This window comes from Trifolium pratense, linkage group LG4, assembly GCF_020283565.1.
Source record: "Trifolium pratense cultivar HEN17-A07 linkage group LG4, ARS_RC_1.1, whole genome shotgun sequence".
Classification (NCBI taxonomy): domain Eukaryota; kingdom Viridiplantae; phylum Streptophyta; class Magnoliopsida; order Fabales; family Fabaceae; genus Trifolium; species Trifolium pratense.
The window spans coordinates 27,286,263-27,304,686 of record NC_060062.1 but is presented as its reverse complement, the minus strand read 5'-3'; the positions used below and the strand labels follow the sequence as shown (position 1 = coordinate 27,304,686).

The 18,424-nt window shown below is 32.0% G+C and overlaps 1 long non-coding RNA gene and 1 pseudogene across 2 annotated transcripts; both read left to right on the top strand.

The window, feature by feature from the left end:
• Positions 1-1,907: 1,907 nt before the first annotated feature.
• On the top strand, positions 1,908-2,342 carry LOC123920118. 2 transcript variants are annotated; one of them, XR_006813448.1, is made up of 2 exons: positions 1,908-2,049; positions 2,151-2,342. It is a non-coding gene; the product is annotated as an uncharacterized LOC123920118 (long non-coding RNA). The 2 variants fall into 2 exon arrangements; XR_006813449.1 differs by having other exon boundaries at positions 1,914-2,049; positions 2,148-2,342.
• A 9,844-nt stretch (positions 2,343-12,186) lies between these two features.
• LOC123922388 lies at positions 12,187-18,424 on the top strand (annotated as a pseudogene).

Below are 18,424 nucleotides of genomic sequence, written 5' to 3'. Positions count from 1 at the left end.
TGATACTCTTTATTCTATTTTAACACTTTATCATAGTCAATGTATAACCCTTCTATCCAACCCTGTTTCTCATCCTTATTTCTTCATTTCTTTTCCTTTTAATATTCAATATTTATTTTTTTTCTTAGCATTCTTATTGTCTAATTTGTGATATTTCTGTAGTGGGACTTTGCATGATATTTACGAAACAATACAAATAAATTGTTTGAAATGCAATTACAAATATAATTCATATTGTTAATATTTTTAATTAAGTTTTATTGCTAATATTATTTTGATAACATTTATTGTTTCAATTATTAATTTACTATTTATACAAATAATTTTTTGACGCTTCATTATAAAACAACGCATAATGTCCGTGCATCGCACACTACTACATTTACCAAGATCGATGCTCCACACATTCCATTGAACCATTTTGATTTTATGTCATTCCAAGATATTTTGAATTCAACTGAAGAAGAAAAAATAGTTGGTAATGATTATTAGCTTTCGTTTTAATTTAAATCTCATATATTGATTGATATTTTAATCTAAATAACATGTCTCTATTTTAATTGTTTTAGATGTTATTGCGCATGTGATTGAAAGAAGTGAATTCAACATTATTATAATATAAAATACCACACAACACCCGTGCATCGCACGGGTGTGGGACTAGTAATGTATAATAACACTAAAGCAAATACACATGTCTTTGAATTTTAAATTAATACACATCATTTTCATGAATTAAAAAGTTATTTGCCAATTATTTTAATTAATACACATCATTTTCATGAATACAGTTGATTTTTAAATTAATACACATCATTTTCATGAATTAAAAAGTTATTTGCCAATTATTTTAATTAAGAGAAAATAATTTCATTAGAAAAATCAATATTCATTATAATGAGTGATAAAGAATTTTGAAAAAATCTTGACCAAAGAAAAAAAAAAGAATTTTGAAAAAATCAAATTTTATTTTCTTGACAGTGTTTGTAAATAATACGTAGCTATTATAATTTTTTAAATAATAAAAAAAGAAATTGCTTTAAAAAATACTCATTTACCTATTAATTGCTTGTTGTTGGTCACTTTGTTTTAGTTCCACTTCACTGAATATTATGAAAAGGAATCATCTATATATATGTTCCCATCTAAGGTTTCAAAGACAAGAGCACGAAGTTCAATTTGGGAGGAAGAGAGTGAAATCTTCCATTTCAGATCTCCATGACAGATTCGGTTGAAGCATTTGTGGATGCCTAATAGGGAGATATAGGGGAGTGATTGTGTGTAGGATTAATTCTTTACATGTTCTTATTTTTTATTTAATAAAATCTAAACCATTGATTAGATATATGATGTTGTATTGTTATTGATCCACACGTGAGGAACTTAATTGATCCCTCATCTTAGAAACCATCAATTTTATATTTAATTTATATATTATAAATTTTTAGTGGTCTATTCAAATATTTTTTATGTCTCCGCCATTGTGAGATTGTATACTGAAGATATGATATGACATATTTTATACAGAGTGATATAGTTTGTGACTAAATTTAATATTTTATTTGTCGAAATTACGTTTTGTGTTTGTGGTAGTTGCATCAACAATTTCAAATGTTCGAAAATCGAAACAACAAATCTCAATATAATTGAAACAGAAAATTGAAATTGCAACAACATTATTAATCTTTTGTTTTTTCCTTTTTATATCATGAAAGGTTACAAAATAATAAAAAGATGTGAATTCTTATGTAACGTCATTTCAAAGTATGTGAAAGGGACAAACACAACACATTGATATATCGAAGAAACATTTAAAAATTATTCTAACTTAGGTAGGTATTTTTACAACTCAATAATTGCTAATATATTTAATTGATGTAAATAGAGCATGATCATTTTCCATTATATTATACTAGTAATTGGTTAAATAATTTTCTATTTAGTACAAGAAAAGAGAGAATAAAAATATGGCTAAACTTCTCAAGTTTGTTTATGCTATGAATATGATATTCTCTATTTCTCTCTTTCTTGTTACGGTGAACGTCCATGGTAAGCAACTTTTGCATCTTTTAAAATTTTCATGTTGACTCCATACACAATCTTTTATACCATTTCATTAAATACTCTTATATTCACTTTTTTCATAGCAGCACTTCCGGAATGTATTGACCACGACCACTGTGAAAGAAGTATGTGTAAGTTTCCTTTTATTGCGAGATGCATTATGAATGAATGCAAATGTACTCTATTACACTACCTAATATAATCTAGGAGGAGCATAGCTAAGGGAAAGTCATCCGTTCAAATCTGATAGGAGGCTTTTTTTTTTTTTTTTGTCATAATGACACCATAGTATTCCTAATTTGAAGTAAGAATACTATATATTATTGATATTTGTAAGAAGTTTATGTTTGTAATAAAATAAAATAAAAACCATGGAATAGTTGAATTTCATTAAAAATTAGGATTTATAATATAAAGAAATTATATTAAGATATTGTTATTATTCGAATGAATTTCAATAGAGTAAACTAATTCTAGTTAGAAAGTAAATTAGTATTCTTTTATGTATTTTTTTTTAGTTGTTAGATATTACTTTTTTCTATTATTCAAATAAAATTCTAACAAAGATTCTAGCAAAACATTTTGATACCTTCCGCTAGAAATATTGCAGGAGTTGTCATTTAGTTATGTTGTGTGCGGGGATATTTAAATTCAAATCAATCCCAATTAAAACCACAAACCGTTTCAAAAAAAATTGGATGTTCTTTTTGTGAAAATCGTTGGATTGAATTTTGGATTGATTTTTCAAAACCGAATCAAACCGTTTACATATATTTTAATACTTATTTTTTTTTTTTCTTGGTGTGATGTATTGCATTAGTCTATTATTTTGTTGGTTTTTAATACTACTTATTTTTTTATTATTTATTTTAATACTACTTATTTGTTCAATTTAATTTATTTTTTTTTATAAAATATTTCATATTTTTCAAATATAATCGATAGTTGTCATGCTAAAATATTAATTTTTAAACGAACCGCAAGCACCCCTAATATTGTGTGGGTAGGTTTCTTTTTTTGGTCATGTACCCTAATGGCCGGAAATTCGACCCTTAACATGGATAAGTGGGATAACCGGGGTTTGAACCCGACTCCCTGCATATATAATCTATGTCATACCAACCGAGTCAAGCTCATGGAACTATTGTGTGGGTACTTAATAATTGGTTTTATTTTTCTTTCATAAATTTAAAGCCGAAGGTTATAATTTTTTTTTACGGAAATATGCTTATAGCATTTCATTATTAATAATGTTACGAATACAAGTCGGTACATTAATAAAAAGATGAAAACTAGCTAGAAATGTGGCCACTCTTGCTAAAACGTGAGCGATCTCATTGACTTGTCTCCTTACAAACTCAATACACTAGTTTCTAAAATACGAGTTGTACATAAGTAAGCAGTCTTTAATAACATCACAAAACTCAAACATATCTTCTCCTTTACTATGAAATCTCGTAACAATATTTAATTCATATTATTGCAATATTCCAATATAATAGTAATGAAATGAAATAGGAAAAATAAATAATAGAGTATTATTTAAATTCATGTTTGTTCAAAAAATAATAATTTAAATTCATGCAATATTCTCTCTTAGTTTTGAAAGTTTAAAGGTTATTTAATTTTCAATTATATATAAAAAAATATTATTGCCAATTAAATATTACATTTTCTTTTCAACTTCACGTCCTAAGTAAAACGATTGCCTCTTGCAATGACATTCTCTCTCAATTAATTAAATGCCACCAAAACAAGGGGAAAAAAGTGTTATTTTTGGACCAAAATCAAATACAAGTACAACAAAACAACTATATGTTGTAACAGCCAGTTTCTAGAGACAGCTTCTTGGTTTGAAAAATTTTCTTCAGGTTGTTAGTTCGAAACTTGCGTCCAACATACACACAACTATATGTTGTAACAAAATAAATATCAATTTTTTATTCAATGACATTAGCTCATAGCCTAGCCAATCGCTCATATTTGGATTATTCGATTATTATGTTAAAGGAAAATAAAAGAATATCGTTGCCTATAGTTTTTTTTTTTTTTATACAAAAGGGGCCTAAGCCCTGTTGCAGCTAGCTTTGAACCTACTACTAATATATATAATAAAATCAATTATTACCAAGTCACCTAATTTATCCTCATCATTTTATTAATATTACTGTTAAAATTTGGACAGGTAGCAAACATAAATCATCCTTGAAAAAATGATACGTCTCCAAATTTAGCGGTAATAGTGAAAAATTTGATGGAAGGGACCAACTTAAAACTTGCAGAAAAGATAAGGGACCAATTTGAAACATTTAAAAGATAAGGGACCAACTTAAAACCTAAAATAAAGATAAGGGACCAAAAATGCAATTAAACCTAGTTATTACTTGTTACTACAAAATTTTTTCCCACCTCAACAATGATATGTTTACCCCTATAAATAATTATTTTTTTTTCCAATTTTACCCATTTTATCATTTGACCTCACATCTACAAAGTTTTTATAGAACATAAATTTTTTGGATGGTCAAAAAAAGAGATCCGATAAATAACAATCTCTAACGGGCCGGAAAACTTGGAGAAAGAATTTTTGAAGAAAATACAAATTGCAAAATTTGGATTTGTCAACCTAATTTAAAAATCAAATTAGAGAAGAGAACACCACATAAATTAGACGAATCAACAACAATACCAGCTTCAAGCACGTCGTAGACCTTCAAGCTAAAATTCATATTCCAAAATTGAGCAAACAATTAAACAATTACACCAAAAACGAAATTCATATTACTCAGCATTCACAATTCAGCATATGCAAAATTGAATTAAACATAAATTCAACAGTAAAACAATAAAGTGGTAAATGAGTTGAAATCTAGATTTTGCAATTTTCTTCAGTGGCAAATGGGTTTTCGATCCCAATCAAACCCACTCAACGATGACACATGTCCATTCCATTGGAAATGCATGGAATTGCATCAGAAATCATTGTCAAAGTCTCAGCTTGATTAATTCATGGAAAGAGGTTTACGTGACTGCGATTTGCCTCCATCTAGTTTTACGTGGTTACTTACGGATCTCTTTTTTTTAAGTATTTGAGTTTGAAATTTTGACTATCCAGAATTTTTTTTTCTAGAAAAAATTTGTAGGGTAAAGGTATAATTGTACGGATTTTTTTTTTTGTAAGGATAAAGTCAAATAATAAAAAGGGTAAGATTAGAAGAAAAATAATAATTATTTATAGGGATAAAGGTATAATTATTGGGGTGAAAAAAAAAAATTGTTACTACTTAATACATTACACTCATAGTTTGGGCCCTCACCGTTATTAATGGACCAAATTTTTATTTGTTTTTCATATAAAAATGGGCAGCTAATTATGAGTGGCCGTCTCTCCCTTTTTCTTTTCTTTTTAAACTATAAAAATGAGTAAATTCTAAAGTACTCAACTTATATTATTAGATACCGATATTTAAATTTTAAACATAATTAATTTAAAATATAAAATTTTTATATAATTGATATAAAAATATGATATGACATTGAATTTTATTGCTTAATAACAAAAGGACCTTCTAATGGTCCAATTTTGAAGTATTCACCATAAAAATTAAAGGACCTTCTAAATCTTAAAAATATAAAACCTTTATCAAAGATAAAAAAATTAGCAAAAGATTATATAAATATACAATGCCAGAGAATATTGACAATAATTCGATTAGGAGAAGAGAATCTATTTTGTGTATTCTATAAGTTTCAGATTTTTTGTCGCTAAACAATAGTAAAAAATAAAAAATTGTCTGCACCTCCGGTTCATGGTCCTGGCTCCACCACTGCTTAAGGAATGTACTACCAACTGATCTCCTATACTCATGCCACTTGCTACCTCATACCAATTACAGTTGTGAAATCAAAAGAAGACATTATTCTTCATCGTCTATATAAAGAGGACGAACAGAATTTGAAGAATCAATCTTTAAGAAACAAGTTCAAAAATCATAGAGCAACAGGGTAAAAACCGTTAGAGATATTTTTCTTAAGTAAAGTCTTGAATTTTATTTGTGTATCTGCTTGTTTTGGAAGTTTCATTGTCACCACAAAATCTTTGTATTTCACTACTAAAGAACACCAATTTAGCCTCCAAAATTAGAGTCGGTTTAGCTCACGCTAGACAAAAGGTTTTTTCTTTTATCCATTAAAAATGTTATCATCGGCCTACCAGACGCTACATCATAATTTTTAAAATTAAGTAGAGTCGGCCTAGCCGATGCTACTGTTTTTGTTGGTCAAATTTTAAGTTTCTAAAATTATGTTTTCCCTTAAAAAAAATTCCCTCATTTTACCCTTCAATCATCAAAAACCTTTTCCCACTTATATTTTTCATTCATCGTTTACATTTCCCCCTTTTATTTCCTCACTCCTAAAAATTTTCAATCACAAAAAAAATCCCACTCTTGTTCAAACCCTAATTTGTTCCTAGGTTCTCATTTCTACCGTTATCCATCAACTTTTGACTCAAGGAGCTGTTTTTCGAATTCTTATGGGCCGATCATTTTTTATTCGAGATCGGGAGTTTGCGTCTAGTGACATATTTATGGGTTGAGTTGATGTTTCTCTGGTGGTCTGGAAGCTGAGACAATGGCGGACCAAGCACAAAAAATAGGGGCGGGCTGCCACAAATATAAATCGAATATGCAAAATAAATTACTAAAAAAAAAGATATATCATATTGAGGGCGTGCTTAATTTGGATATCTCAAAAAATAGTCAAAAGGTGAACCATTACGATTTTTAATAAATAAATTTTAAAAATAAATTTTATGTCAATTCATGAGTAAACTTCATACTTTTTAGTTAGTTCTTGTATTTATATTTATAATATTATATGAATCTCTTTAACAAAAATGAAATTTTTTTTAACAAAAGATTGATCAAACATGAATTTTTATACACAAATTCTATTTTAAATAAAAATTTGAGTACTTTTTTCTCCAAAAAAGTATAGTTGAATAATTTGACAAAATAAATTACACAATTTAATACATCTATAAATTATTAAACAATAAAACATTAGAAGGAATGCTTCCAAATAGAAATGAAGAGAGAATTTTGGGTGTCGAAATAGCAGGGGTTTAAAACACCGCAAACTAAAAACCTGTTAAGATTTGTCGTCCAAATAAAGAGGGTTTGAAACCCCCCGGAACCAATAAATAACAAACTACTCAAGCTATTTAGCGGGGGTTTATAACCGCCGCTAAATAGCATGCCTATGAAAAAAAATTTAAAAATGTTGGCGCGGGACATGGCCCTGTCCAGCCCACAAAGGGCTCCGCCCCTGACCTGAGAGTTTTTTTCTAAGTATGAGATTAAAAGTTGGCCTCTATTGGGTGACATAGGCAATAGTTAATATGCATAAGTCTTTTCTTATGTATGGTGCATAAGTCATTCACAGCCATCAGATGATTTTACACGTGTAATAATCATAAATGAAGAACTTTCTATTTTTGCTTGCTCAATTTCGGCCACATTTTATATGCGATTCGATCACCGATTTCGAAAACTAATACCGGAAACATTCATAAAATCGAACGACGATCAAAACCGTATAAAGAACTTCGAGTTTCGTTGATTGTTGAGGGAGAACGAATCGGGTTGACGAATCGGGTCGTCGCGACCCGTTTCTTCAGAAAATGGGTGAGGAAGATGATGAACAGTGACGCGCCTCCACGCCCACTCTCATTAGCGGCGCGTGGGGGCGCGTGCGGTGCCAAGTAGACTCCAAATTTTTTTATTGCTTTTTACAGAAAAATAGTAAATACTTTTCTGAGAATTTTGGGACCAGTTAGGTATTTTTCTGAGACCTGAAACTATTTTTAGTTAATTAAATGAGGTAAATATGCTTTTATAAATATCAGGTATTAATAAATTTTTTCCAAAATTTTATTTAGGGTATTTTGAATTATTTGGAATGGTTGGGGATACCTCACTCTCTCCGGTTTTATATCGCCTTAAAAATTTAAATTTATTTCACAATTTTTATTAAGGGTTAAATATGTTTTTGGGGAGAACAACTCTTTGAAACCATTCCACAGCAAAAATGGTTTCATACCGTTATACACTGAAACCATTAGTCTAATTAAATGGTTTCATGGCGTTATACACCGAAACCATTATTATAGTTAAATGGTTTTATATAAGCATTATATTAGTGCCAATATGTTATACACTGAAACCATTAGTCTTGTTAATTGGTTTCAAGATGTTATACACTGAAACCATTTGTCTAGTTAAATGGTTTGATACTGTTATACACTGAAACCATTATTATAGTTAAATGGTTTTATATGAGCATTAGTGTCAAGATGTTATACACTGAAATCATTAGTCCTTTTAATTGGTTTCAAGATGTTATACACTGAAACCATTTGTCTAGTTAAATGGTTTCATACTGTTATACACTGAAACCATTATTCTAGTTAAATGGTTTCATAGCGTTATACACTGAAACCATTAGTCTTGTTATTTGGTTTCAAGATGTTATACACTGAAACCATTAGTCTAGTTAAATGGTTTCATAGCGTTATACGCTGAAACCATTATTTTAGTTAAATGGTTTCATATGGGCATTAGTGCCAAGATGTTATACACTGAAACCATTGTTATTAAGTAAAACATCACATAACCATTTTACAAAACCATGCTACATAAAGCAAAAAATCATATAAAGCAATTAGGGTTAGTTTAGTTGAGAAAAATTTGGATAGTATGCATGAGATATTGGATTCGATCATTTTTTTATTGTAAAGAAAAAAATCTATATATATATATATGTGTGTGTGTGTGTGTGTGTGTGTGTGTGTGTGATTAATGTATGAGATTTTATTTATATTGTGATTATGATTGATAAAACTTAAAATTAAATTGTATGTTTGACAAATATGTTTTATATATACATGAACCATTGGTTATTATGTTGGGCTTCGAGGGGGTGTATGACGAAAATTAATTAAAAATGGATTCTTATAATATATACTTCAAAGGAACAAAAATTATTATTTAATTGGAAACGGGGGGGCGCGCTAGAAATTTGGGGGGGTGCGCTAGAAGTTTGGAGGAGGAAAAAAATTGGGGGCGCGCAAGAAATCTTGGGGAGGAAAAAAGGGGGCTCACAAGAAATCTAGGGAGGAAAAGGAAAAAAAAATTGGGGGGTGTGCTAAACAAATGGGGGGCGTAAGTAATGAGGTAGTATATGGGGGGCACGCAAGTAATGGATTGCCTAATTTTGGGCTTGAGCTGACTTTTGGTGTAGGAAGCAAATATGTTGGGTGTAGGAAGCAAGTTTATGCATGGTGCATAAGTTTGGGCTTATGCACCATAACCACACCCGGGTGACATATGTTTTTGTATTTTCATTAGTTTCCCGCTTATATAGCTCCTCTTACCGTTTGTGTTCGTCGTGTGGAGAAACTTGATTATTATTAATAATATATTTGCCGTTAAAAAAAAACTTGCGGTTGAGTTTCTTTTTCCAATACCCACCATCATCGTTAGTATTTTGTGTCAAAATTTCATGAGCTCTACAATGAAATTTTGAATCAATCAAGTATGAATGTTCGCCATAATTTACATGCAGGGCCGGCCCCGGGTATTTGGAGACCCGACTTAAATATTAAAATTGGGTCATAATAATAAAAGAAAAACACAATTTTGTTTAAAAAGAATATTTTTTATTTAAAAAAAATTAAAACTCATGCTCTATTTAAATTATAACTAACATTAGACACAAAATAATTATCATTGTAAATAACATAAAAAGAGACATATCCTAATCAAGGCAAATTTTAATTTAATTTGAAATAACTAGAGGTAAAATTATGTAAAAAGTAACATTGTTTGGGCTTGAACCAATGATCTTGCTCACACAAACATCACAACTTACCACTAGTCTATTGGTGTAAATGTGACATTTAATGAAATTGACGGTATATATATCTATTAATGTAAAACTTCGAGATTTTGTGGCCTAAAATTTTACCAAAATTTGGAGGCTCGATGCCGTCACACATGCTATTGGGGCGGGCATGTTTACATGTCATTCACTATTCAAAATTCAATGCTTAAGAATTTATTTACTTTGATGGAAGTTATAATCAACCGTATCAAAATTTAATTACTTTCACTCATCAAAAGTTTTATGGTAATAATTGCCACCATCTCCAAGTATATTTTAGTAGGGATGACAGGAAAACTCAAACCTGATAGATCAACCCGAACTCAAATCCAAGTCAATGGGCGAAATCCGAGTTAATTGGGTTTGAGTTCGGGTGGCACCCGAATATATGGGTGTGAGTTTGGGTAGTATCAAACTCACACCCGAAACTCATTCAGCCACCCGTTTATATATAAAATTACCTATTTACATGTATTTTGTTCCCTTTTAAGTTTTTGAATGTTGTACTGGTGCATGTTGTAGTGATGATAACATTTTATGAATTGTTTAGTAAAAAAAAACTATTTTGAAATTTACAAACTATATTACCAAATTATGTTACATTTTGCATTTTATCAAATATAGTTCGGATCGGGTTTGAGCAGATAATCAATTATGCGTGTTCTTATTACGGGTTTCGGGTTTGGGTGAAAAAACCCGAACCCAGCGGGTGTGGGTGTGAGTTTCATTTTCTCACCCGAACAACATTTGGGTTTGGGTTTTGATGAGGAAATTACCCAACAAGACCTTAATGAAGCAATCCAAGGTTTGGGAGGTCCAATGACAAGGGAGCGAGCTAAGAAGGCTAAGGAAGGTTTAACTAACTTAATAACCAACTTGATGGGAGCAAAAGAACAAAAGGACGAAATAGAGTCAAGAATTATCAATTTGATCACGTCAAGTGAAGATGGCATTGGGACAGGGCATGCTGCCCAAATTTGAAGTTTTCTTAATTTTATTTCGTGTTGTAATAAAAGTGTGAGGTCCAAATTATCTAAATTAGACCAAAACACTTAGAATATTTTTAGTTTATTTTGCTTTCCAATTATAAGCTTTTAAAGTTTTAATTAGGCATTTGGTGTGCTTATTTTCGTGCAAATAAAGAGCTGAGCAAGGGAGAGGAAAACAGCTGATCACTCTTAATGTGTGATCATACCTTCCTTAATTGGCCACCAAGTGAATATTGGCTGGTCAATGCTAATTATTAGCAATAATGAGCGAGATTTGGCTCAGTTTTTAGCTTTTGTAATTCTCCTATTTAAGGGGACGAAAATCAATGAATAAATCAGACTATTTTGCAAAATTTTACACATTGTGTGAATTGAGAGTATTGTGTCTTTTTGGTTTTAGATTGGACCAAGCTTTTGATCTTATCAAGAAACCAAGTTTCTTGTGGTGATCCTCATTTTGGCTTATCATCCTTTCTAATCAATAGAAAGAGTGTGGCGCCCCATTTCTGACCTTTTCCACTCATTCTTCACGTTATTTCTATGTTTCATTCTGTCATACATATATTTTTATAAGTAATTTTCGTACTCCATTTTACCCTTTCCAAATACAAGTTTAAACTTCATCAAATATTGTGAAAATGGTTAATTTGTATTTAGTTAGCCATCATTTAGTATTCAGAGCAAGGTTCGTATAGGACCATCTCTTAGCACAAATTTCAATTTCATCTCTTGATAGTGCTGTTTGAATTAGAAAAAAAAATCAAAAAAAAAATCGAAAAAAAAAAATATACAAAAAAAAGTAGAGAAGTTTCTGATTATATGAAGCTTGTGATTTTTCAAAGTTATTTTGCTGCCACACTCTTGTTTGTCTTATTTTTGTGAGTTATTTGTCCATACCTCGTATTTCTCTTTTGTTTCTCTCGATATATTGTGTCTGTGTTCTTGTTTCCTTTAATTTTAAGCCTTTTTGTGTGTTTACTACTTAAAAATAGTTTTTCTTGTGTGATTGAGTTTGATTTCTTTAAAGAACTGAAAAGAGCAATTGAGTGGTAAAAGGCAGAGTGTTTTTATTATATAAAAAAAAAAGCCAAATTTGAGTGAAACACGAGTGATTGAGTGTAAACACGTGAGTAGAGTGGTGAGGTCCATTTTAAACACTTGTTACTAATTTCACAAATATTTCATAATCATGTCAGGTGAAGAAAATAGGTTGTTGTTAGAGGCCCTTACAGCAAGAATGCAACAAATGATGAGGGCAGAGTTAGATGGGTTACATGAGAGGATTGACCGAATAGAAAATCGAGTTTCTAGTGGTGATGAGGAGGAAAGGAGAAGGAGAAGGCATGCGGAGAGGCCTAGGGAGGACAAATTGAGTGGCATAAAAATTAAAGTGTCACCCTTTCAAGGAAAAAATGATCTGGAGGCTTACTTAGAGTGGGAAACGAAAATTGAACAAATTTTTGCAGGTTGCAGCCATTGAATCCACATATTATGCCTTGGTATGGTGGGATCAACTTGTCAAAGAAAGAAGAAGATATGATGAACCTGCCATTGAAACTTGGGAAGAGATGAAAATGATCATGAGGAGGAGATTTGTGTCATCCTATTATCATAGGGATCTGCACAACAAATTACAAAGACTCACTCAAGGCACCAAAAGTGTTGATGAATACTACAAGGAGATGGAGGTTGCAAAGATAAGAGTCAATTTGATAGAAGATAATGAAGCAACAATGGCTAGATTTCTTCATGGCCTAAATCGTGACATAAGTGACATAGTGGAGTTGCAACATTATGTGGAGATAGAGGACTTAGTGAACCAAGCTGTCAAAGTGGAACAACAACTCAAACGAAAGAGTCAAGTAAGGAGAAGTTCCACCAATTTCAATTCTTAAAATTGGAAAGACAAGATAAAGAAGGATGGTGCTTCATCGTCTTCATCTAAAGAACCCATGGTTGAAAACAAAGGTAAAGCTATTACATCTTCTCAAAGTGTTTCAACTAACAAGAAACTTACGTGTTCCAAGTGTCAAGGCAAAGGGCATATTGCATCTGAATGTCCAACAAAGAGAACTATGCTTATGGAGGAAAATGAAGAAGTTCTAGGAGAGGAGGAAGGTGAGGATGATGAAGAGTATGATGAAGAAGAAGAAATACCTAGTGGAGAGCTACTCATGGTGAGGAGGATGTTGGGGAACTTAGTCAAAGAAGGAGACACAACTCAAAGAGAAAACCTTTTCCATACAAGATGCCTAGTTGAAGGAAAGGTATGCTGTTTAATTATTGATGGTGGTAGTTGTACTAATGTTGCTAGCACCCGGTTAGTGACAAAACTTAATTTAGAAACAAAACCTCACCCTAAGCCATATAAACTTCAATGGCTTAATGACAGTGTTGAAATGGTTGTTAATAGGCAAGTTGAGGTTTGTTTTGAAATTGGGAAGTATGAAGATGTTGTGTTGTGTGATGTAGTTCCTATGGAGGCTAGTCATTTGTTGTTAGGAAGGCCTTGACAATTTGATAGGAAGGTTAATCATGAAGGGTATTCCAACAAATATTCTTTTGTGCATCGTGGCCAAAAGGTTGTTCTTGTACCATTGAGTCCTAGTGAGGTGAGAGAAGATCAAAAGAAAATGAGAGAAAAAAAATGAAAAAGAAAAGAAAGAAAAAGAAACAGAAAAAGAAAAGAATGAAAAAGAAAAAGAAAAAGAAAAAGAAAAAGAAAAGAAACAGAGTGTCAAAAAAAAATTGATGAAAAAAAAAGAGTTTGATTGCAAAAAAATGAGAGGTTAAAGATGCAATTGTTTCACAACAGCCCCTATATTTGCTATTTTGCAAAGAGGTGGCATTACTAGCTAACACTCCTAACACCCAAAATTTGCCAAGTTGTGTTGAAACTCTTTTGCAGGAATTTAAAGACATGTTTCCAAAGGAGGTACCAAGTGGTTTACCACCTATAAGAGGAATTAAGCATCATATTGATCTCAATTCGGGAGCATCCTTGCCTAATAGGCCGACTTACCGAAGCAATCCACAACAAACCCAAGAAATACAAAGGCAAGTGACTGAGTTGGTAAGTAAAGGATGGGTAAGAGAAAGTCTATGTCCATGTGTTGTCCCGGTAATTTTAGTACAAAAAAAAAATGGTAGTTGGAGAATGTGCACTAATTGTAGGGTTGTTAATAACATTACCATTAAGTATAGGCATCATATTCCTAGGCTAGATGACTTACTTGATGAATTGTTTGGTGCATGCATATTCTCTAAAATTGATTTGAAAAGTGGGTACCATCAAATTCGGATAAGGGAGGGGGACGAGTGGAAAACGGCTTTCAAAACAAAATATGGTTTGTATGAGTGGTTGGTTATGCCATTTGGACTAACTAATGCACTTAGCACTTTCATGAGACTAATGAACCATGTTTTGAGAGATTTTTTGGGTAAATTTGTTGTTGTGTCACTACAAGAAAATAAGTACTTTGCGACAGTTAAAATTGCACTTTGCGACAGTTGAAAGTGTCACAATTGCTCATCTGTGACGGTTGTCCAACCGTGGCTGATTTGTGTGTTGCAAGAGAACTTTGCAACGGTTCTGAAAACCGTCGCTACAACTGTCGCAGTTCATGTTGCAACAGTTTCAAACTGTCGCTATGTTTTTTCCATGTACGACTAATAGTATAAGTTGCAACGGTTATAAAACCGTCGCAAACTTGTTTTTTTTTTAAAAAAATATATATGTTAATTTAAAACAATTTTTATTCATTTTAATGGTTTATTAAATAATAGTTACAATATCCATACAAGAGTAAAGAAATTAAAATGCACAAATATATAAATATAAACAACTTGATCTTATTTATATAATTCATTCAATATTGACAACACCCATACATAAAAAATTTAATCAAAGTGGTTAAAACTACAAAACATTATGTCAAAATAAGTTCAAAAAATATCTAAATATTCCCTAGTATGTTGCTTGATAATCCTTAATTAATGCTAGCTAGACTCATAACGCCTACCATCTCTTGACTCTTCATATTCGGTTACCTGGAAAAACATAAGTATATATTAGGATACTTTAAAAAAAACGAACGGAGTTGTAGAAAATGACTTAGTCCATGACATAATTCCACAAGATAATGGTTTCTTCAAACATATGCATCTCTTTTTTCTTTTTTTTGAAAACTTGGTATCCGACCTTAGGACCGACTAATCCAAGGGGACCAAATCCACCACCCACTTGCGGGGGTCCCATTGAAGGCCGGAGTTTTTTTTTCATCTCTTTTCTAAGCACATGAAATAAATGAGTTACCATACAACACTCTAAACCATACAAACACAAATGATTACAATGTCAAAGTCACTCAATCATTATCCTGATTGTGCCATACTATGTTAACAAACAAAAATAGAAAATAGGCAATGTCACATTGTTATCAATCATAAATACTTCCAGAGTTCAATTCTTCAACATAATATTTAATATGTTTGCACAAGTACAGGGAAAAACCAACACAGACAGAAGCACGATCCAATCATGAAAAATTCCAATTAGTTTCAATCTCAAAGCTATGATACTAATTAATAGTTATTTACATTTCCAATTACACAAGGGAATCAAGAAGAACCAATTTATAACCTCAACTTAATCACTAAAAACAACAAATAAGAGAAATAGACAAAGCAAAAAACTTAACTTCAGCACATTGTAAATTCACATATCTAGCAGAAAACCATTAGCAATCAATATCAGTTTGTCTTAACATAGCAGTCAAGTACATAACACAACTATCATAAAAATTCAGCATTTTAATGGAAACTCGGTTCAGTTTATGTTTTAGAATATGCAGAAGGGAAAACGTACCATCCGTAAGGAGTGCTCAGTGAAAGATATTGATCCGCCAGTAGAAGCGCGATTTTTCTTATTTCTCACTCATCCACAAGCTCTTTCCAAGCATCCTTGCCTATCCAAGATGGGCGTTTGAGCTTGTTCCTCACTTCCATGTACATCTCAGAAAGACGCCTTGAGCCTTTGGATTCAAAGATTTCTTAATCTGATAATCATGTTGATGCAACCAAGCAAAAAAACTCTACAATAATACATTTTGAAAAAATTAGACTATATATTCATTAATATTCACTATAAATATACTAATATATAGCAAAAATTTAGAGGACCATTGCATTCACTTAAGGGTTGTTTTACAAGTACTAAGACAAGAAAATCTATATGCAAATTTAGAAAAATGTGTCTTTTGCACCGATCATGTGATTTTTTTAGGTTTCATTGTAAGCTCTAAGGGAGTCCATGTTGATGAAAGCAAGGTGAAAGCAATTCAAGAATGGCCAACACCCAAAAATGTAAGTGACGTAAGAAGTTTTCATGGCTTAACTAGTTTCTATAGGAGGTTTGTAAAGGATTTTAGTACCTTGGCTGCACCTCTTAATGAAATTGTGAAAAAAGAAGTTGGTTTTAAATGGGGTGAGAAACAAGAGCAAACCTTTATTGCCCTTAAAGAAAAACTCATCCAAGCACCTATTCTTGCATTACCTAATTTTTCTAAATCTTTTGAAATTGAGTGTGATGCTTCCAATGTGGAATTAGTGCTGTTTTGATGCAAGAAGGTCATCCAATTGTTTATTTCAGTGAGAAATTAAAAGGGGCTGCCCTGAATTACTCAACTTATGATAAGGAATTGTATGTCTTAGTGAGGGCATTGCAAACTTGGCAACATTACCTACTGCCCAAAGAATTTGTCATTCATAGTGACCATGAATCTTTGAAACATTTAAAATGGCAAGGTAAGTTGAACAAGAGACATGCCAAATGGGTTGAATTTCTCGAACAATTTCCATATGTGATTAAGCACAAAAAAGGTAAGGCTAATGTGGTTGCGGATGCACTTTCAAGAAGGTATGTGTTACTTTCCACTCTTGAAACCAAAATTTTTGGTCTTGAGCATATCAAAGAATTGTATGAACGTGGTCTTGATTTTTCTTCAAAATATTTAGCTTGTGAGCATGCTGCCCTCAATGGATATTTTAGGCACAATGGCTATTTGTTTAAAGAAAAAAGACTTTGTGTGCCCAAAAGTTCCATAAGAGAATTACTTGTGAAGGAGGCGCATGAGGGAGCTTTAATGGGACATTTTGGAGTTTTTAAAACTCTAGAATTATTACAAGAACATTTTTTTTGGCCCCATATGAAAACTGATGTGCAAAACTTTTGTGACCGATGCATTGTTTGTAAAAGGGCTAAATCAAAAGTTATGCCCCATGGTCTTTACACTCCCTTACCTATTCCTGAATTTCCTTGGATTGATATTTCAATGGGCTTTGTTTTGGGGCTTCCTAGAACAAAGAATGGGAAAGATTCTATTTTTGTGGTTGTTGACAGGTTTTCAAAGATGGCACACTTCATACCATGTAAGAAAGTGGACGATGCATGCCATGTTGCTGATCTTTTCTTTAAAGAAGTGGTACGCATTCATGGGCTACCAAGGAGCATTGTTTCGGATAGGGACTCAAAATTCCTAAGTCATTTTTGGCGAACATTGTGGGGTAAGATTGGCACAAAATTACTGTTTTCAACCACTTGTCATCCCCAAACGGATGGACAAACTGAGGTAGTGAATAGGACCCTTTCTACTCTTCTTAGGTCTGTTCTTAAAAAGAATTTAAAATTGTGGGAAGAATGTTTACCACATGTGGAGTTTGCTTATAATCGGGTTGTCCATAGTACTACCAATCACTCACCCTTTGAGATTGTTTATGGTTTTAATCCTTTAACACCACTTGATTTATTACCATTACCTAACAATTCTCTTTTGAAGCATAAGGATGGGAAGTCTAAAGCTGAATTTGTGAAAAAATTACATGAGCAAGTAAAATTGCAGATTAAAAAAAGGAATGAAAGTTATGCTAAAAGTGCAAATAAAGGGAGAAAGAAACTGGTTTTTGAACCCGTCGATTGGGTTTGGGTACACCTGAGGAAGGAAATATTTCCGTTACAAAGGAAGTCTAAACTTCAACCAAGAGGGGATGGACCTTTTCAAGTGCTTGCAAGGATAAATAATAATGCCTACAAGATAGAACTTCCAAGTGAGTATGGTGTTAGTGCTACCTTTAATGTTGCTGACTTGACACCTTTTGATGTAGGTGATGATTTAAATTCGAGGTCGAATTCTCTTCAAGAGGGAGGGAATGATGAGGAAATTACCCAACAAGACCTTAATGAAGCAATCCAAGGTTTGGGAGGTCCAATGACAAGGGAGCGAGCTAAGAAGGCTAAGGAAGGTTTAACTAACTTAATAACCAACTTGATGGGAGCAAAAGAACAAAAAGACGAAATAGAGCCAAGAATTATCAATTTGATCACGTCAAGTGAAGATGGCATTGGGACAGGGCATGCTGCCCAAATTTGA